This window comes from Phodopus roborovskii, unplaced genomic scaffold (assembly GCF_943737965.1).
Source record: "Phodopus roborovskii unplaced genomic scaffold, PHOROB, whole genome shotgun sequence".
Classification (NCBI taxonomy): domain Eukaryota; kingdom Metazoa; phylum Chordata; class Mammalia; order Rodentia; family Cricetidae; genus Phodopus; species Phodopus roborovskii.
This window is the reverse complement of record NW_026126857.1, coordinates 106,169-119,143: the sequence shown is the minus strand read 5'-3', so window position 1 is coordinate 119,143 and position 12,975 is coordinate 106,169. Positions and strand designations below refer to the sequence as shown.

The following is a 12,975-nucleotide window of genomic DNA, read 5'->3' as shown; positions in this document are numbered from 1 at the left end:
CTAAGCTTCAAAGATAGACATTATCTCAAGGTAAAGGGTTGGGAAAAGATTTTCCAATCAAATGGAAATAAGAAGTCTAACAAGTTAGACTTCAAACCAAAATTAGTCAAAAGAGATGAAGATGGTCATTTCATATTTATCACAGGAGAAATCCATCAACACAAAGTCTCAGTCCTGAACATCTATGCCCCTAATACAAAGTCACCCACATTTCGTAAAAGAAACACTACTAAAACTCAAAACTCACATAAAACCTCACACACTTATAATATATATATATATATATATATATATATATATATATATATATGCCAAATGAATAATATATAGTATGGAAAGAGGTAATGTACCTCTCTCAGGACAATGAAATGAAGTGAAAGATATTTAGTGTCCCCACTTTGAGGATATTTGTTGAGACTGAAACAAATTTAAAATGTATCAGTTTTCCAACTTCATTGGAAAGATACCAATAAGCTCACACTGCAGAAAAGCCCTGTGTGTATTGGGATGTGTGAATACTTCCATTTGTCTTTGTACATTAGGCCAGTGTAATATGACTCCCACTACAGGAAAACTTATGAATGCAGTAAGTGTGATAATGCTCTGAATTCCTCCAGTTACTTACAATTAGGTGAAAAATATCCCATAAAAAAATGCCATAAATGTGGGTCATGAATTAAGGTCTCTATCTATCACAGTTATCCTCTTTCTCCCTCTCCCTCTCTCTTTCTCTGTCTCCCTTTCTCTTTCTTGTTTTACATTTCCATAAGAGTTCCCACTCCGACCCTCAATCCCTCTCTTCCACCACCTATGCCCCCTGACCAACCTCCTATCACACCCACCCACCACTCCACATGTAGGATGAAGCGGGGGGTCTTCTAAATCTGTCAAGTCATTTGGAAGAGGGACTAGGCCCTCCCTCCTGCCTCTAGGTTGAAGGAGTATTCCTCCATGGACAACATACTCCCAAAGTTCTTTTATGTATCACGGATACATCCTGGTTCCACTATCTGGGGTCTTTTAAGTGGTTACAATTACCTTGATAGCCAAGCTAGACAAAGGCACAACTAAGAAAGAGTACTAGAGACCAATATCCCACAAGAACATTGATGCAAATATACTAAATAAAATACTCGCAAATTGAATTCAAGAAAATATCAGAGAAATCATCCATTGTGACCAAGTAGTTTTCATTCGAGGCATGCAGGGATGTTTCAAAATATGAAAATCTATCAATGTCATCTACCATATAAACAAACTGAAAAAGAAAAACCACATGATCATCTCACTAGATGCTGAATATACCTTTGAAAAAATCAAACACCTTTTCATGAAAAATCTCTTGGAGAGATCACAGATGACAGGAATATACCTAAACATTATAAAAGCAGTATACAGTAAACCAGTAGCCCACATCATACTGAATGGAGAGAAGTTTAAGGCAATTTCTCTAAAATCAGGTACATGACAAGTTTTCCCACTCTCTTCATATCTCTAAAATATTGTACTTGCATTTCTAGCTAAAGCAATAAGACCATAAAAGTAGATCAAGGGGATACAAATTGGAAAGGACAAAGTCAGACTGTCACTATTTCCAGGTGATATGAGAGTTTACATAAGCGATCTGAAAAACTCTCCCAGAGAACTCCTACATTTGATAAACACATTCAGGAAAATAAAAAAAATACAGGATTAACTCAAGAAGAATCTTTTACAATAGCCACAAACAACATAAATTATTTTGGGGAAATGCTTACCAAACAAGTGAATGACCTATATAGCAAGAAGTGTGTGTCTTTAAAGAAATAAATTGAAGAAGATTCCATAAAATGGAAAGATGTTCAATGTTCATGTATAGGTAGGATAAACATAGTAAAAATGGCAACCTTGACAAAAGCAGTCTTTTAATGTAATCCCCATCAAAATCCTATCACAATTCTACACTGAGATTGAAAGAAATAATAGTAAACATTGTATGGAAAAACAAAAGACCCAGGGTAGCCAAGATAACCATGTACAATAAAGAAACTTCAGGCATCATCACCATGCTAGACTTCAAGTTCTAATACAGATCTGTAGTCCTGAAAACAGCTTGGTATTGTCACTGGTAGTTCAATAAAATTGAATAGGAAATCTGGATAGTAACCCATACACCTCCGAACACCTGATTTTGACAAAGCCACTGAAATTATTCAATGACAGTAGTAAAGTATCTTCAACAAATGGTGCTGGCACAACTGGATGATGGCATGTAGAAGACTGCAGGTAGAACCTTGTCAATTGCCATGCCCAAATCTTTAGTCCAAATGGACCAAAGATTTCAACATGAATCCAGCCACACTGAAGGTCTTAGAAGAGAAAGTGGAGGTACCCTTTAAATAATTTGTACATGGGCTTGCTTCCTGAAAATAATACAAGTAGCACAGACATTGAGAAAGACATTTAATAAATAGGAAGTTCTTGAAATGTGAAAAGTTTTTGTAAGACAAAGAACAAAGTTGACAAGACCAAATGGAAACTCACCAAATGGTAAATGATCTTCACAAACCCTACAAAATAACAAATCACCCGATTAAAAATGGGGAACAGGACTGAATAGAGAATTCTCACTAGAGGCAAACAGACTGGCTGAAAGACACTTAAGAAAGTGATCAACATCCTTAGCCATCAGAGAAATGTAAATCAAAACAACTCTGATATACCCATGTGTTGCTGTCAGAATGGCAAAAATTAGAAACACCAATGAGAGCTTATGCTGGAGAGGATGTGGAAAAAAAGGAACATTCCTCCACTAATGGTGGGAGTGCAAACTTCTGAAGCCATTTTGTAGATCAGTGTGGCAGTTCCGCAGGAAAATGGGAATCAGTCTACCACAGTTACCAGCAATTCTGCTATCAAGCATATAGCCAAATGATCCACATCCATGCAACAAAAGCATCTGTTCAACTACGTTCATAGCAGCATTAGTTGGAAATTGTAGGAACCTAGAAGAAACCTAGTAGTGCCTCAAGTGAAGAATGGATAAAGGGAAATGTCCCATTTACACAATGGAAATCTACTCTGTGGGAATAAAAAAATATAATAAATAAAAATTAAAAAACAATGAAATCTTGAAATTCGCAGGCAAATGGATAGACCTGGAAGAAACCATCCTCAGTGATGTAGCATATTCATAAAAAGAGAAACATGGTATGGACTCAATCATAGGTGGATTTTAGACATAGAGAACATCACCAGTCTATATTTCAGACATCCAAAGAAACTAGTATACGAGGAGGAACCTAAGAGATTCGTACAAGGTCCCTCACAGAATGGGAAAGTAAGAAGGTCTACTGAGCCTATTAGGAGTGGGTGGGTGTTGTCAGTTACTAGAGAGGGAATTAGAAGCAAGAGATATTAGGTAAGGAGAACATGTGGGACTAGAAAAATTTGGTTGGGTAACAGACTAGAGCAAAAATAGACAGACACAGAGAGAGAGAGATCCCATAATAGAGGGAGCCTCATGAGTTTGAAAAGAAAGATGATTCTAGAAAAATGTCCAGAGACCTACAAGTATGGCCACACATAACAATCTGAGCAACAGTGGAAAGTCTACCTTATATGCACTTCCCTCATAAGGAGATTGATAACTAACTTATCTGCCAAAATAGAGCCCTGTTATCATAACTTATGTAGACATAAGCAGATATCTACAGCTAATCACTGAGGTGAACTCCTGTAATGCAGCTGCAGAGAGGTTAAATGATAAGAAAATGGGTCAAGACCAACCTATAAAGTAATCGACAGAGACAGCTGACCTGAACAAGGGAGAGTTCATGAACCCCCAACTGATATTTGGGACAACAGCTTTATACTGCATCAGACAACCTTAATGTGGGTCCCAGTTAGAATGCCTGGGTAGTCTAAGGGACCTCTGATAGTGGAACAAGGATCTATCCCTAGTACATGAAAGGACTTTTGGAGCACATTCCCCATGAAGGGATACTCCCTTAGCCTAGAGGCAGGTTATAGTAATAATGGAGAGTTACTGTGATAATGGAGACCCACTCAGAGTCCTAGCTGTTCCTTTCCTTTTTAAAGCAAATCAATCCACATGTCCAGCGGAGAAATCATATTCTGACTATTTTTTCAGTGCCTATAAAGAAAAAGGAACATTTTTTTTTACTCCTCCTTGGGTTTGCTGTTTGTTTTTCTTCACTGTTTAATTTTAATATTATTATGTTTTCTCCTTGATTTGTGGAGTCCCACCATCACATTTATGTCATGTCCTTTCCATTAATAAAACCTTAAAATTGTGATAATCCAAACAAGATCTAAAATCTTCAACACTAGCGGTGAGTAGGTATATGCAGGAAAATCGAAAAGGCATCATCTACCTAACAGGTGATGTAGAAGGGTTTCTGAGTATGGGATGAAATAGTCCTCCCACTGAAATAAGACAATTAACATCAATTTTAGATAAGTTATACTATAGCAAAACCTTCATTATATTTGAAACAATAATACATGCCTTTTCTTTAGCATATGTATGGCCACTTTACCAGTAATTATTGTTATGCAATCTAAAATACATTCACTAAAATATCTTCCCTTAGATAGCAAATATTACCTACTCAGTTTTTTGTTCTAGCAAATATTACCTACTCAGTTTTTTGTTCTAGCTTCATTTGTTTATTCATGATTGCTTCTTCTTTTCTACCTGCCTTTCCCCAATCACTTTAAATCCTTTATATTTTAATATTATTTCCTTCTCATATGCATTTATTAATTTTACTTTTATAAATTTCTTCACTTCTTTAATTCTTTCTTTATTCCTTTTTTCTACCATCCTTCTTTCCTTGCCCCCCCCCTTGGGAATGTCTTTTTAAAAACAAATATGGTATTACTTTTTCATTTTTTATTTGAATTTGAAACAAGTTTGTTTTACATGTCAATTCCAGTTCCCTCATCTACCAATCCTCTTCCATTTCCCCCACCCAACCCCATCCCACCGTGATGATGCTCCCAAGAGAGGGTGAAGCCTTCCACAGGACACTTAAATGTGTGTCATATCATTTGGATCATTGCCTAGGGCCTCCCCCATATGTCTATGGGGAGATAGGCTCCAAAAGTTTCTTCATATATTAGGGATAAATACTGATCCATTACTAAAGGCCCCATAGATTGCCCAGTCCTCCTAAATAACACCTACATTCAGGGGCCTGTTACACTCATATTCTGGTTTCCCAGCAATCAGACTGGGTTTGCATGAGTTATGCTTTGTTCAGGTCAGCTTATTTTGTGGATTTTTTCAGCCTGGTCTTGAAATATTTGCTCATCACTCCTCCCTCTCTGTAAGTGTATTCCAGAAGTTTGTCTCAGTGTTTAGCTTTGGGTGTCTGCTTCTGCTTCTATCAGCTATTAGGCGAAGGCTCTAGGATGGCATATAAGGTAGTCATTAATCTTGTTACCTTGGAAGGGGATTAAAGATAGCCTCTCCACTAGTGCTTACATTGTTTGTTGTTTTCATTATTGTAGGTCTCAGGGAATTTTCCTAGTGCCAGATTTCTCCTTAAATCTATAATGGCTCCCACTTTTAGGTTATCTCTTTTCTTCTTCTAAAATATTCTTTGCCTGTCGTCATCTTCCTATTCCTTCCTGACCACATTCACAGGAAAGGAAACCAGGATACACTACAAAACAAGAGGTGTCATCTGCTCTGTGTCCAATAGATGCTTGTCCATGTCTTTATGAGCTGAGTAACCATCATTGAACATGCTGTGTGCCAAATCAAAACAACTTCACACATCAGATCTCACTAGATGGTGAATGCAGCAGAAACTGGAACTTCCCTAGCAGAATTTTTCTTAAAATTAGCACCAACAAAGCAGCAACTTTTTGAAATCACAGGGTTACATCTACACCTAGTCAGTCCTTATTTACTTGGGCAATGCACTTTCAAGGAACTGACTAGACTTCCCTTCAACAGAATTTTTGTCTTCCCCATAAAGTTAATAGAAAGAAATACATTAAAATGCAAACACAGTTTGCATTTACATGCAAAATAATATTCTAAAGAAAATCTTCCAAGATTTACACCCACCTAAATGCACAAGCTTCATCAAAGACATTTTATTAAGTCCTTCATAAAGAAGCCTTCCTTAACAACAGCACCCTTCAAAAGCAAAAAAAAAAAAAAAAAAAAAAAAAAAAACAAAGAAAAAGGGAGCATATTCAATGTAATGCCTGCGGCAAATAAACGGATCATCAATGGCTATAAATATAGTGCATGAATCTGGGCACATTTGGGGCATTATTCCAAAATTATTCTAAGTAGAACCCAATTTTTAAGTCTTTTTATATTTTACAAAATATGTCATGAACTATATAAATTCAATTATGAACAGAATAAAACAACTCTTTATTTAACAAGTAGAACATTGCTCAAGTGAAAGGAATTAAAATTTTGTCATAGAAGTAAGTCAGAAAATTAGAAAGGGGGCTGAACTCATAAATAAGTAAAGCATAAACAGCTTAACATTAGTGGTCTGACAGAATTTATTTGTTCACTTTTTAAAGAGAGATTTCTTTTAAAAGACACATTTCTTAAAACATCCTAATGAGTGGTTAATTTTTTTTCATAATACTGTTCATGCTGCTGATTTAAGAGCTGCTACATACAAGCCAGTAACCAATTTTCATGGTCAGACGTGGTATTATGTCAGTGCAAAAGTAGAGGTGGTCACATCAGCTTTTCATCAGGAGAAATTTCTCTGTGGCATCAGAAATCAGAAGGCTGCACCAAGTCTCCTGATAAACTAATGACTATTAAAACAAAACAAAAACTGGAACAATCTTTATGAACTTACTAGATGCCACTTCCTTATATTTAAACATCAACTTTGATTATGCTAAAAGCATGATCAAAAACAATGAGGTTATTTGTAGTGGGATATTCACATTGTCTCTTTCTGTGGCACTGACCATGCCCATTGGGGGGTGGAGCCAGGGGCAGAAGGAACCTGTGGAAGGAGTTCTGAGGAGGAGCAGGGGGAACACTCTCTTGCTGATGGGTCAAGGAGAGGAGAGCATCTGGTGAAACTTGCTGGTGTTCATCTGTCTAAGTTGTAAGTTATTTCTCCCTGAATAAACATCTATTCGGCCTATTTGTTTATCCTCATCCTTATTTGACCACAATATCTGGTGTCAGAAGTGGGATACGAACACATGCCTCCATTCACTGACCACGCCCATTGGGGGTGGGGCCACAGAAGGAGACAAAGTGAATATCCCACTACAGTTATTGTTTTTTTCTTTGACAAAGTTCATTTTGTATAAATCAGTTGCATCTTGCATCAGCATTTGTTCTCAAACTATGAGGTTCTGTAAGAACTGAGAACATATAATAGTAGGGTTACTCCTGCATTGTATGCACATTGATTCCAAGACACTAACACATATAACTTAGCAATGGAAACACTCGATTCAAGCGATTTATACGCAGGAACTCCGGCAAGTTAAACCAACAGAATCATAGCTGCCATAAAACTGTATCTATTTCCTACCAGGTGTAGGCTTCAAGTCACTGAGTTAACATTCAAATCTCATATCCATAGATTCATTCAATCTTTTGTTATCATTTTTACTGGCAGCTAAAAATGTCTGTAACGAATAAGGTTTTTCCTCCTGCTGCCAGCCTTGTCCCGCCGCTGCGCCAGCCCGAATTAACACACTGATACTCTGTATTTGATATTATGCTGTTGGTCAGTTACTAGTTTCTTATCGGCTAGCTCTGTTTTAAGTATTAACCCATTTCTATGTATTTCCAAGTGGTCTTACCTAGAGTGGATGAACGGCGGTTCTGTTTTCTCCAGACTCTCCATCTTGACTCCTCTTTCCTACTTCCCTCTATCCTCCTTGTCTCCTAGTCCCTCCTATCTTCCTTCCCTATTGGCCAACAGTGCTTTATTCATTAATCAGTATGAGAAACATATATACATAATGGCTTCTCCCATTATCTCCTCTTTTCTGTCTAAAATGAAAAGAAGTGTTTTAACCTTAACATAGCAAAATATATAGCACAACAGTTACCAAGTAAGAATCACAGTTAACAATAATTAGTCCATTAACATTTAGCATGATTTGAAGAAAATATTCCATCACCTATCCTATCTTTGTGTGTCTAAAGTCCTATATGTACCTAATCTTTAAGCTTAACTAAGGAACACTATAACCATAACTATCTGTCTTCAACTCCATCAAAGACAACAGAAGGATAATATATAAACTCTAGAAATGACGGAGATATCTCGCCTTGTCAGTCACCTGAAGTTCTTCTGTAATCTTCCAACTTCAGCCCATATTCCATAGTGTGTCTGGAAGACTCTTCAGTAAAGCAGGAAACTTTAAACTGTCTTCTTGTACTGGCAATCCGTCAGTAATTTTCTCTGTCTGGCACTCTTCCATGAAGCAGGAACTCTGCAGCAATTTCCATCTTGAATCAGAAGTCCCTTTTTGTGGGTCGTGAAAGTCCAGTTTATACAGCATAAAGTCAAACAGTCCCGACAAGAGCAGTATCTTGTCCAAATGGCTAGTCTTGCCATACTGAAAGCAAACTTCATAACCCATTTCTTCGATGTCCATCTTCGTTTCTGATGCAGGTGGTATTGCCCGGAGCAGTTATGTCTCACTGTCAAGAAAAACCCTAAACCATTTTAAATGCCATATTCTGTAGGTCTTTGAAAGGTTTGAAGAATTCCTATCTCTCTCAAATATATCTCTGTGTATCTTTAAAAACCTAACTAACTTAACTCTAAGCTTTGACTATCCTAGGTAATTATTTATAATCTGTAATACATTATACATACAATATACATTACATTTATAAGTGAGCTATATAAACACAATACCTAAACAAGAGGAGAAATATACATATCACAAAATTGACCTTAAATTTGGATCAATAAATGAAAATACATTCCAAAGCAAAGTAATCATATCTATACCATAATCCCCTTTTTGCCTTTAAAAACATATTGGTTGTGATCATTAACCATTTATGACCAACCCCATTAAAATGAAAACAAATATTTATAAACAATATTTTGGAATTTGGGCGTTGTTCTTTCCAAATTACTTCCTGCTGATAGGGGGCGCTGTCATAGGGATCCTAAGAAGATACAGAAATCCTGGCTGTAGTCTGCAAGGCTGGCTTGTTCAAGCTGTTTTAAATGTAGGATCACCTGGTATGCTGTTTCAGGGGGTCTGGCTTGCTCAAACGACATTAGTCTGGAAGGGATCCAGAGCTTTTCATTTTCTGTGGAAACAAAAATAGAAATCCTTTTCCCCAGTAACTTGTACTTGAACTTAAATTTTTGAGTCAAAGCATTTTTAAAATATATAAATTGGATTGATCCAGCACCATTTGTTTTAACAGTTGTAATTTCCTAAGCAGTCAAAAGATACAAAGACAATATAACACCATATAGTAACCAGATTCTCTCTGAGCTTTTCATCTTTACATGGCTTTATTATTACTCTGTTTTTTTACATTTTATTTTTTGAGGCAGGGTTTCTCTATGTAACTCTTATCTGTCCTGGAATTTACTCTGCATACCTGGTTTACTTTGAAATGACAAGAGATCTGCTTACCTCTGTCTCTCAAATTCTGGGATTAAAGTTGTGTGCCACCACACCCAGTTCCTCTTTGTCTTTTTAATACCATTTAATTTTTTCCCTACGTCTATGTATATTTTAAAACACAATGAAAACCTTTAGACGTTTTTCTTAATATGATTTTGTCTTTACTGTAAATGTTTATATTTTTCTGGCCATGTGTCTTTTATCTGGTAAACAACAATATTGCTGAAATGAAAGTCATATTTTTCCTGCTGTGGTTTACCAAAGATGGCGGCAGGTACTTTTTCCGCCAGCACTGAAAGTTGTGCCCACGGCCTTGGTCTGCACTGTCATTCAGCAAACATGCTGCCGGCTTGGAGATGTGGTCGCTGCCATTGCCATCTCTCATACACAGCAATACATTGTTAGCTGCGATTCTATAAAGCCATGTGGTTTTATTGCGGCTTTTGCTGAGTCAGGAACCTTCCCTTAAAGGAGCCGTACAAATATCTAATTGTCTCTCACAAAGCAGAGTCCAATGAAGAAAAACACTGCTACCAAAAAACCTTGTTTGTCTCTGTTCTAAAACCTTTTTAAGCTTTTGTTAAATAATAAGTGGGCACCATATGTAAGGAGTGTGGTTTTTTTCTGCTGCTGCCAGTCTTGTCCTGCAGCCGCACCAGCCCCAATTAACACACTGAGACTCGGTATTTGATATTATGTTGTTGGCCAGTTACTAGTTTCTCATCGGCTAGCTCTGTTTTAAGTATTAACCCATTTCTATGTATTTCCATGTCGTCTTACCAAGAGCAGAGGAACTGTGGTTCTGTTCTCTCCAGACTCTCCATCTTGACTCCTCCTTCCTAATTCATCCATCCTCCTTGTCTCCTAATCCCTATTATCTTTCTTTCCTATTGGCCAACAGTGCTTTATTCATTAACCAGTATGAGAAACATATTTACATAGTGGCATCTCCCATCAAATGTCATTACTGGGGACCCTGTGACATTGGTACACTGGTACTGGTACTTGTGTTGCGCACAGCATTGCTGGTCACATTAACACCCAATGTGAGTCTGTTCTGCTCCAAGGCCTTTGCTGGAACAGCAAATGCCTCCAGCTTTTTCTCCCCATTGGCCATGTAGGAGTTCTGGCAGACACAATATCTGCAATGTACGCAGGCTCTCTGGTTAGAGTAACAACGGCAGCACTGTCTGCTGCATGTAAGATTACTTGGATTTTGCATATCATGCCCACATTTACATCCTTTCCTTCCCTGAGGCTTTTTGTACACAGTCATGGTAGGACTTCCTGGCATGACATGATGATTAAGAATCTTTGCCTTTCCTGCCTTGTCTTTTTTAAGAATACCTGGCTTGGGTTTAGAGTGGGATTTCTAGGATCCATGTTCATGACTATTTTTCATGCTTTTAGTAGATAAAAGTACACTTTTAGTGGTCTTGGGTGTTATGCCTCCATTGGAAACTGTAGCTATACGTTGAAGGATGATTTTCCTTTCATGCTTCACCGTCACAGGAGCAGAAGCCCCAAGTGTTGTGCCTCTGATAATGGTAGAAATTGGAAGTGGCTGAACTTTTTCACTGTCAATTTCAGATCTAGTTCTTTTTCGATTCAACTTTGCTACCTTTGGAGTTGCTGCTGTACTTGCTAACACATGAGGTGTAGAGCTGGTAGACATAAAAATATTATGGTTAAGAGACTTGCAAGAAAGCTTCAAAAAAGTTTCATTGGATACAGTGGCTTCCAAATTTGTATACAAATTAGGACATCTAACTTCTGTATTTGAAACAGTCTCCAAACTGCAGATTACTTCCTCATCACTCAGCAAAAAAGAGTCACCAGGTTTTGTCTCTTCACTGAAACTCCAGATATCAATAACTGTGGAGCACAAATCAGTGGTTACCATGTCACAGACAGGTGACAGGCTCTCAGACAGGTCCTCAGTTTTTATATCAACAGTATTACACATGTCAATCATATTTGGATGTTCTGGTGAGGAGATATTTATACCAAATCTATCTATTGAAAGTCCTTTGTAATTAGGCAAACCATTGACAACAGAACTGTCAATAGCAATGCTGAGGGTGCTTTCAGACGTTGGAGATAAATTAGCATGGGGATCTGCTGTGGGTTATAAGGTTGAAGGTAAAGGGGAATGTGTCAAACACAGAGTGAAGCATGAGTCTGAAGGTTTCTCTGTGTCCTCACAAAACAATGATCCTTCATTGAGTAAAGCTAAAATATCAGAAGAACAGTCAACTGCTTCTCTTATGTCCTGTGCCAGTCTTGTCTGGGTTATATATTCACATAGTTTCTTGTAGCAGTTTACTAGGATGCTTAACTGCTTGTTTTCCTCAAAGTGCTCATAGTCTATGCACCAGCTACATGAAGGTTTCATCATCATTTTCTTGCCTTTACAAGTTTTGCAGACATGGTGTTGACAGGTGGATTTGGTGGGTGCAATAGGATCTTGTAGCAAATGTCCACAAACACAGCAAGAGAGGGACTGTCGCAAGTAAGGCAGGATACTGATAATCTCTTGAAATGCCTTGGGGTCTCCAGGGTCATGGTTGAGCACTAGGCGGCTGGCGGAAATGTAGAGAGCAGTAGCATTCACAGGGTTCATTGCCAAAACTTGAACACCAATGGCTCTCAGTTGAAAAAAAAATCCGGATGCAAGTTTCTGAGCAGCCAGGGAACAATGGCGAGTTTACAACTATTAGGAGAAATCTGAGCCGAACCACTGGCCAAAGAAGCAACTAAAATCCATGCGAGTGTGCAAAGCTAAAGCTTCCTCCTACACATGGGGCCTCGGTGCCCCTCCTCTGTCCCTTAGTCCTGCAGACCAAAGAGAGAGGAAACTAGTGAGCAACCAGCTTTCAAGTTCAACCAAGGTGGCCACATTGTATGATCTGGCCTGGAATGGCACTTGGTTTAGCCCTGTAGCTACCTGGTGGCCTGGGCTTGAGCAGCATATCTGGCACCAGATTTACCTCTGGATGGAGCTGCAGAGCATCAGTATGGACCTGATGGGTTCCAGGTGAATACCCATATCTCCAGCCAGGGGCCCTTACTCCATTGCAGTGCCTGCAAAGAGCCAGTGGTATGATAAGGACTACCATGCAGGAGTTGAGTGCCAAGAGCTTAGGCAGTGGTGGGTGTGGCTGCTGTAATCTTGCATTGCTATATATGGGGTCCATTCTGTGCCTCAAGCAGGAGAAAAGAGGCCCCTGCCCAAAAGGGAGACCTGGGAGAAAATGTGCGGGCCCAAGGTTCTATGAGTGGGCACAAAACAGGCCCAGCTAGCAGTGGCTCCACCACTCAATCCTAGGTTCCAAACTCAGGAACACCATCACA

The 12,975-nt window shown here is 38.4% G+C and overlaps 1 pseudogene; it reads right to left on the bottom strand.

The window, feature by feature from the left end:
• Positions 1-7,569: 7,569 nt before the first annotated feature.
• LOC127214638 (E3 ubiquitin-protein ligase MSL2-like) lies at positions 7,570-12,244 on the bottom strand (annotated as a pseudogene).
• Between the last annotated feature and the right edge of the window lie 731 nt (positions 12,245-12,975).